The sequence below is a fragment of the Stegastes partitus genome, unplaced genomic scaffold (genome assembly GCF_000690725.1).
Source record: "Stegastes partitus isolate 25-593 unplaced genomic scaffold, Stegastes_partitus-1.0.2 Scaffold1236, whole genome shotgun sequence".
Lineage (NCBI taxonomy): Eukaryota > Metazoa > Chordata > Actinopteri > Pomacentridae > Stegastes > Stegastes partitus.
In genome coordinates this window covers 202,393-211,490 of record NW_007578967.1, presented here as the reverse complement: position 1 = coordinate 211,490, position 9,098 = coordinate 202,393, and positions in this window count along the sequence as shown.

Sequence of the window (9,098 nt, the reverse complement as noted above, 5' to 3'; positions counted from 1 at the left end):
GTTAGTATATTTGTACAGCTAGCATGTGCCTTGTACGAATAAAATGGATGCCCTTTATTTCTTGAGGAGCATCCGTAATCTCTGTTGCATCTGCGAGACTCTGCCTTCCTTTTTTTTCTTCTTCTCTGATCTATAATTTGACTCGAGAATGCTCAAAATTTTAAGCTATGGAGACTGTGGAGGGACTGGACTGTGTGTTTCAGGAAGTTGGAAAAATGAATCAACTAACAGGCTATTCTGTTGTTTGATTGTTTTACAGTCAGATGGTATAACTGTATCGAACACACTTTTGTTTCCTTGCCATTTACTAAGCCAAGGCTGTAGAGGAATACCAGAATTTTTTTTTCTTTTTTTCAGCACATGCACAGAACTGACAGCTTTGATTAGAATTAAATACTCTACCTCTAGAGTATCATATTTGTGTCTTACCCTTGTTAGTGATGCAAAACAACAATCCAGCAAAAGCCTTCACTGTAGGAAATATTAATATGATTAAAGTAATCTACCTCCTTTGGGTCTCAACAACGATTGTCAAATATATCTTTATAAACTGAGATGTTGGATATAGCATTCCCTCAAATAATTGGTGACGATATCGTTTACCTTTGTATCCAATACTTTGTGATTTTATGCTTCTATGCTGATTTCACAATATAACAAACGCTGAAACTTTATATGAGGATATTTTGGCTCAAACCAATGCAGATGTGGTAAAATTAAATCCACATGATCAACATATTCCATGAACTGTGTGACAAATTTCCCCCAGTTTCACTAATTGAAGTAAAGATCAATACATTTTTATTCAAAAGGAGCTTTGTTCTGTATAATCACTCCACTACTGAATATTCTACATGGAAATTCTGTCTTGAGGAACACAATACTGTACAATGTTCACTCTTTGAGGGTTGTTCTTGCCTTCGTGAACTCTACATTCACAGACTGACGTTTCACAGACACCTTAGTGTTGCGTGCCAAAATTCGAGCAGAGTTCATATCCTAAACTTGTAAACCAAATGATTATTCTAAATAGAATGGTGGGAAAAAAAAGTTAACCATGACTGACATTTTCTGGCAATAAGAGTGAATTTCCACTGGACCAGAGGGCAAGGCATAATTATCAGACATGATGAGGAAGACTGAATAATGTTTAGAAATACACATCTTTGTTGCAGAGATTGAAAAAGCTCAGTGTAACAGCTATGACACAAACAGTAATCTGTTGTGTGTTACAAAAGACAATGCAACGCTTTCTTTGAGACCCCTGTGGCATGTTACTGTGTGAGAAACAGCAAAGTTAATGACAAATCAAGACCGCATGTTATGTATCACTGCTAGGGTGCCACAGGCAGTTTTAATGGAAAAACTTGTAGATCGATTATATCCTGCTTGTTGGTGCTTGTGTTTCTCTGCAGTGTGTTGATCTCATCGTCGACTTAACTGCGATCAGTGCCAGTGAGAGGAGAAACCTCAAAATGATGACGGAAAAAAATATAATTTCAGAAAATAGACTGAGCAAAAGCATTTCCATTTACCAAGCAATCTCAAGACAGATGACTTAAACCAGTCGGAGGGTGAAAAATTGAAGCTCTTTGATAAAACTTTACCTCATATGGGTTCTGGAGATGGGTGAGGTTGTCTTGGTAAATCCAGCTGCAAACTAAACTACACTTCATTTACCAGTCCGTGATACACTGCTTAAGCCTATTCTTGACAAATGCAAAACTGTGAGAGGAAATTTTCAAGGTACAAAATTGGTGAGGTGAGTTTTAAATCCTGGAACTACTTCACCGGTACAACATTGAAAAGAAATACAGATGGAGAAACAAGAGAGAAGAACTGCATGTTTGTGTGTAGGTATTAATTGGAAATGTGTGTGTAAGTGTAGTCATTATTAAAACAAATAGTGACCTTACTGACATTTACAGTAGTTGATGCAGGGAGGTGGATTTATGTGGACATTTTGATAATCCCCTTTCCTCTGAAACATATCACCCTTGTAATCCAACATGAATTCAAGCTGGCGACACCTGCTGTTTTCTGCTGTACAGGAAATTACAAACCGCACAACCGCTTTTCAAGCGTTAAACAGGGGTGACTGATTCTGGGCAGCGTCAAACCTTAAATTTTTTGGCATAAAACACACTACAACTTAAACTGACACATTTGTTTAGTGACCTGCGCTGCTGGCCCGCTCTGCCAGTGAGGCAGTTACGACATTTTAACTGCCACCTTTGAATCCTAAAGGGGAGGTCACAAATAGTCAAAGGATTTTGCATGTCACAAAGCATTACTAGAGATTGAAAGTACTCTGGAAAATTGTGCTGAACAAAAATGTGCTTATATAAAAGTAGTAGAGAGTAAAGAGAACAAAATACTGTATGGGGATAATAGTGCCTTATAATGCAGTTTAGGTGGTAGAGTGGGTTATCCACTAATGGTAAGATTGGCGGTTCGATCCCCTCCTTGCTGAAATGTACTGAATTAACGAAGGGGTGAATAAGAAAAAAATATAGTCAAGTCCTTTCTAGAACCTCGCTAAGGTTAGAAGGTGTTATATAAGTGCCAACCATTCGTAATAACTAACAAGTTACAGAACACCAGACAAAATAAAGTGCATTAAAATATCAGTGTGTCCAAAACCTTGAGGAGCATTATCAGCCACACCAAACCGCCTGGCATGGAATGAGCAACTGATTTGCTGTCTTGGAGTAGGACGTTGCATAATTTCCTTGCATGCATGGGGGATTTTACTCTGCAAGGAAGGCAATATCTCAAAATAAACACATTTAAGCCAGAGTAAAACACAAAAAAAAAACCTACTTTGTTACAGCAATTAGATGTGTAATTCGCCACTTCCACCCCTGAGTTCTGCTGCAAAATGATGTAATCGCTGAATTGCAGTGAATCTGAAGACCTAAAAGAGTGTTTCAAGGGTACAAAAGGATGGAAGGAGTAACAACAAAAACTGAGTGGAGCAAAAAGGAGAAGAGCTGATGCAATTGTCTTTAGAGTATAAATCGAATTTTAATGACACGAGGATACAGGCCAAACCGATAAATGTAAATAAGAAATTCTCTTTTGAGCTGGTCCAGCAACATGTAGTGAGTCCTTACTTTCTCTGCTAAAAAGCAGTCGCTGAATTCCCCTCCGAGGAAATCTTCTCAGTGAGATACAGCACTTGAATACACAGACTGTACACTCATTGTCTTGCAACTGTGTGTTTTGGCTGATGAACTGCATTGCCTCTGTCCACACATAATAAATGTACCCCCCGAGGTCAAGTCAGCTTTTAGCACCGCAGCACTATTCAAGTCTATCCGAGCTGCTGCTCACTGTGCAACATAAATGTTTCATTCTCTACATTACTTTTGCCACAAGGGATGCCTCGGCTAGTCCAGACGTACTGTAGGGTCAGACACCTTAACATCTGCTGCAGGAACAGCCGACATGCACACATAAAACAGGTGCTGCACATGTCTCTGTACAGTGTCACTGGTATCAGAAAGTGTGACTGACAGCACACAGCCTTCCTCCCTTTGTGTTCTCTTATTATCCCTCCCTCAATCTGTTTTCATCTCTGGCTCTTTTCTTCTCTCTGTCCCTTTCTGATTCCTTAGAAAATCCTTCCTCTGATCACGCCTGATACTAGATGATCTCACCGTGCATGGAGTTTGAGCCTGAGCAGCTGCCTTCAAACGCTACACTTTCAGTATGGCAGCAGCTTCACCAATTAACAGACTCCATGCAATAAAAGCGAAACAGAATGAGATTAATGCCAAACGAGGAAAAACAGGCTAAAAACAATACAGTGAAACTAAGTGTTGCAGCCAGTGTTTGACCCTGAAAGACCATGTTCACTGACCTGCAACCTGGGCTGCATCAGACTTCAGATTTCTCCTCATAAAACACATTTCAGCTTAAACGAACACATTTAGCAACTTCATTGACGAGCTGTGCTGAAAATCATTTTGACAAGAACATGACGAGGCCTCATTATTTTACTTGGCAGTATGTGTTAGTAAGGAAATACGAAAAGATAAAAGTGAAAGGTTCATAAATTAGCTGATACTAAGCAATCGCTGAACTTTAGTGCTGAAATATGGCAACACCAAATCAGCATTTTTCTCTCAAGGCTTACATGTGTTTGTGAATTTAAAAAAAAACAAAAACCCCTACATGTTCCCTGTGCAAATCCACATAGTGCTTCATACCTCTTTTCTTCTTGCAACAAGCATGTGCAAGTTTCATGCATCCCTGTCTCGTCACTCAACACACAAAGACACGCACGCACACATAAATTCAGCCACTTTGGCTTGTGCTCCCAAAGGGCATCTGTGAGGCGTGACATCATTCTCTCCACAAACACACAGATCCCATTAATTTGGTCTCCACGGAGGAACTACTGGCCAGAAGCATAAGTGGATCTGATCTGCGCAGCAAATTCTGTACTTCGGCTGGGCGTTTGCACGTGTTGCTGTCTGTTGAGTCTTGGAAAACATAATCACGCTTCAGCAATGTGAAATTCTCCCAGACAGACCACATCATCCAATCTCCAAAATCAGATGGTTGTTGTGGCCAGAGACATAGTGTCACCGTCAGTGTCTGTGACACGTTTATTTTTTTTATTTTTTCCACTATAAACGTTTATTTTCTTCGTATTTGACTTTAAAGGATTATGGTTGGAGTTTGGTTTCAGCAGCTCATTTGTAACGATAAATATATTTTCTGTAAAACTGATTGTAACACTAAAACAACGAATACAGAAGATAGAGTGTGCTTTCTGACACGATGATTTTGATTTTATATCTGAAGATAGCTTAGCCTAATCCAACACTGTAGGCTGCCCCGTCAATCAAGTTGAACATGAAAAGAGTTAATGTTAATGGATTATTTTGTTGTAGCTCTGTTTGGAGGACAGTCACGTTGTATGCTTTGGAAACACAGCAGTCTCATTTTAACCTTTTTTCTTTCAGCCTATTTGTTTGCAATTATAGAAATTGGCAAAGTAAGATATTATCAGTCAGCAGTTCCTGTTTGCCACGTATCAGTAGATGCACAATCAAGTAAGTTTTTTTTTAAGCACGTTAACTTTATTTTTAATAATTAAAATCTGCTCTAAAGCTGCAGGTTTAATTTCATTTAACATGAATCCATTGTTTTGTCCATTTCCTGCATTTTTAGCAAGCTACGTATTTGCTATTCGGGTATGATACAGCAGAGTCAAACTCGTGATGTCACATGACCTCTCTTTTTCTATCTGTGATCTTTAGCTTACAGACAGCTAAGGTTTATGGGGAATGATATTTGTAAAAAGTTTATGTTGTTTGTTTATCAAGAAAGGCTGAAATTTGCAAGAGGTTTTCTTTGGCAAGTGTTGCTTGGCCCCTTATTGGTTAAGAAAGCACCTGCAAACATTATAGTTTAGAGTTGCACATTTATCTTTTTACCAAGTACATTATGACACACAAAATCCTAAAACATTGTCAGAGATTAGCACCAGTGGTGCATTAGGAGAGGCTTGGAATGCTTCCCTGTCACAGTACATCGATCATAAATTGAATCCTGGATGGCACTTTGCTCTTGTCTCCGCAGAGACTACCCTCAGGCTTCATAAATTTTAGATCCTTAGCTATGGGCAGCTGGTTTTAATTTAGAGTTGGAGGACCAACAACAAAGCTGTCTGGCACTGAGCTTGTAGGGGGAAGTGTGCACAGTGAGCACTAAGCCTTTGGGTCAGACTCTGGAAGGGAATATAGTGCAGTTTCAGTACAGGAAACGTGTCCTAAATGTGTATTCCAGGGGAAAGTAGTAGGAGTACAGCTACACAGCTGTCACAGGCATATCAAGTATACTAATTATATGGGCATAGATATCAGGATGAGTTTGAAAACTACACTTTTAGGCATATTTGTGTGATCAACTGAACAAAGAGACACAAGTGAACAGCAACCTTATTACACAACCATCTTCAGTGATCTGTATGTTGAAAAGTTCAGTTACACGCATATATTCCCACACGGTGACGAGTATGATTATGTGTTATATCTAATTTACTTCCTCACATTCAGGGCTGATTCCAATCATTTCATGCTCATCTATTGTATTAAATTTGTCATTGAATCATTCTGTAGAGAATTGTGCAAGACGGCATGATCAGAATCATACCATAACCTGGACTGAATGTTTTGTGTATTTCAGCCAACTTTTACATTTTTTTTTTCCAATATTTAATCTCTTGAAGGGGAGAATGGACAAGTCTATGTTCATGTGAGATAAGTATCACTTTAAAGAATGTTGTTTTTGTAAACGCTTATCTACCTTTTTGGTATTATACATCCTTTATGTTCCATATCTCAATATTTCTCTATGTGACTCAGATGCAGTGTCACTTTTCATCTCTGCAACCGACAGACTGATGTTTGTCCAGTCTTACATCTGGTCAAGTCATGAGGCTTCAAGACAGATCTTGCTCTGGACTTATGAAGAAAAGAATGACAGGATGCTTTGTAATTTGATTAATTTTAATCCAAAAAAATATAGATTAGTTTTTTGTCTGTGGCACATGTTCCTATTTATTATACATCATTTTGAATGATGGGTATTAAGTTATACCCCTGTTGTAGTTTTTCTGCAGTTGTACAATCTATCTGATATCCATGGAAAAGCTGCAGGAATCACAAACTGTGGCTGAAATCCAGCCTCACAACCTCTCCAACATACCCAGAGGGTTAAATATTTGATTTTTTGCTGCTGTCTACTATTGATTGATTCAAACCAACAGAGTCTTACTTCATTTGGGGCTTTGTTTAACACAACGGTCTACAGCTAGTGGAGTAAAAACTAAATGTGTCAGCAACTGCAAAAAGCTGGTGGGTAAATTGAAATAGATTGTTCAAATAAAGGACAGTGTGAAGGCTTGTTTTTCTCCTATTAGTGACAGCTTTGATGACATGGCAAAGCAAAAAAAAAAGAAAAAGCAAACTCTTGACCTTTTTGGTCTAACATGCATCTGTCAGTAAAGCACAGTTACACCTAAAAATTGTTGATTTAAAGTCAGAAGTTTTATGCTGTCAAATTTCTGCCTCTACTATACAGTTACTTAGAAGACCATAACCACTGAATTTTAATGCTACAAGCTTGTTTATATCAGTGATATTGCATTTTCTAAGGGAGCAATGGATGAATTAAGACTGAATTAAGCTAGAATTTAATCATGCCTCAATTAATAAATCTGCCAAGACATTATCGGCATATTAAATTAATATCCATTGCGTAGGCTGATTTGGAAGATTTAACTTGGGGTGGATATGAATAATTGCCTAAACATGTTTCTCTGTTCATGTCCGTCTGAAGTTTGGTCCAAAAGAACTGAGGCACAGTCAGTCCTGTAAACTGCTGAATGTAAGCTCCTTGTGTAGGATACACAGTGTCATCATATAGGACAAACAAAGCTAACTTTACAACTAACTACATACCAAGGAGGTTATCATTTACTGTGTTGACCTCTTTTCATTACCTTGTTATCAAGACTCTCAGATGCTAAGCCAGCAGTTCTTGCTCAACCTTTAACTGCTGCTACAGATGACTAGTGCAACTTAGTTTGCTTCTCAGAAGGAAAAAAAAATATGCAGGAAAATATGAGTTCAGTAGATGCACACTTGTGTGATATTACATACACATGTGCATGTACATGTGCTACAGCAAAAATAGTACATTGTGTAACTATTACGTAATTCCTCCAATCTGGCGTGTTTTTGTGCACAGTGTGCATCTTCTCAGCACGCAGATATCTCCTGATCAGGAGACGCAAAAGCCAAATTGGTGGAAAATGCATGTGGATTTCAAAATCATCATACCACTTTTGTCAGATGATGATCATAAGTGTCTGTTTGTTTATTGGACAGAATTTGTGTTAATTAAATAGTAAAATCTGGGTAATTTTGTAAAGATTAACAAATTTACTGAACCCCCCCCCTCCCAGATGATGTTGTTCTGTTGGCTTCATCAAATCAGGACCTTCAGCGTGCACTGGGGCGGTTTGCAGCCGAGTGTGAGGCGAGCGGGATGAGGATCAGTACCTTCAAATCTGAGGCCATGGTTCTCGACTGGAAAAGGTGGCTTACCCTCTCCGGGTCGGTGGAGAGTCCTTGCCTCAAGTGGAGGAGTTCAAGTATCTCGGGGTCTTGTTCACGAGTGAGGGGCGGATGGAGCGTGAGATTGACAGACGGATCGGTGCAGCATCTGCAGTGTTGCGGTCGCTGTACTGGACCATCGTGGTGAAGAGGGAGCTGAGCAAGGGGGCAAAGCTCTTGATTTACCGGTCAATCTATGTTCCTACTCTCACCTACGGTCATGAGATCTGGGTAATGACCGAAAGAACAAGATTACGGATACAAGCAGCCAAAATGAGTTTCCTCCGCAGGGTGGCTGGGCGCTCCCTTAGAGATAGGGTGAGGAGCTCAGTCACAAGGGAGGAGCTCAGAGTAGAGCCGCTGCTCCTCCACATCGAAAGAAGCCAGCTGTGTGGCTCGAGCATCTTTTCCGGATGCCTCCTGGACGCCTCCCCGGGGAGGTGTTCCGGGCGCGTCCCACTGGGAGGAGGCCTCGGGGAAGACCCAGGACACGCTGGAGACATTATGTCTCTCAACTGGCCTGGGAACACCTAGGGGTCCCCCCGGAAGAGCTGGAGGAGGTGTGTGCGGATCGGGAAGTCTGGGCAGCTTTGCTAAGGCTGCTGCCTCCGCGACCCAACTCTGGATAGAGCAGTAGAAGATGGATGGATGGAGGGATTCTTTAAATATAAACGTAGAGTCTCTCTCTCTCTCTTTTTTTTTTTTTAAACCTCCAGTTCAATTTTACTTTTATTGAGGCAGGTAACAAGATATAAAAATGATTATTCTCATGAAGTTGACCTATGTTATAGCATGAAAAAATATAAAGGAAGCCAGCATTCTCAACTCACTACGTGCACTGCATTCACACATTTATGAATTGTTTATGAGGCATAAACATCGGATTGTGAAGTCTACTTCTATATAAATATACACAAGTAAAGCTCACATTCATGAAACATTTTGGTTTTGTTGAATAAAATA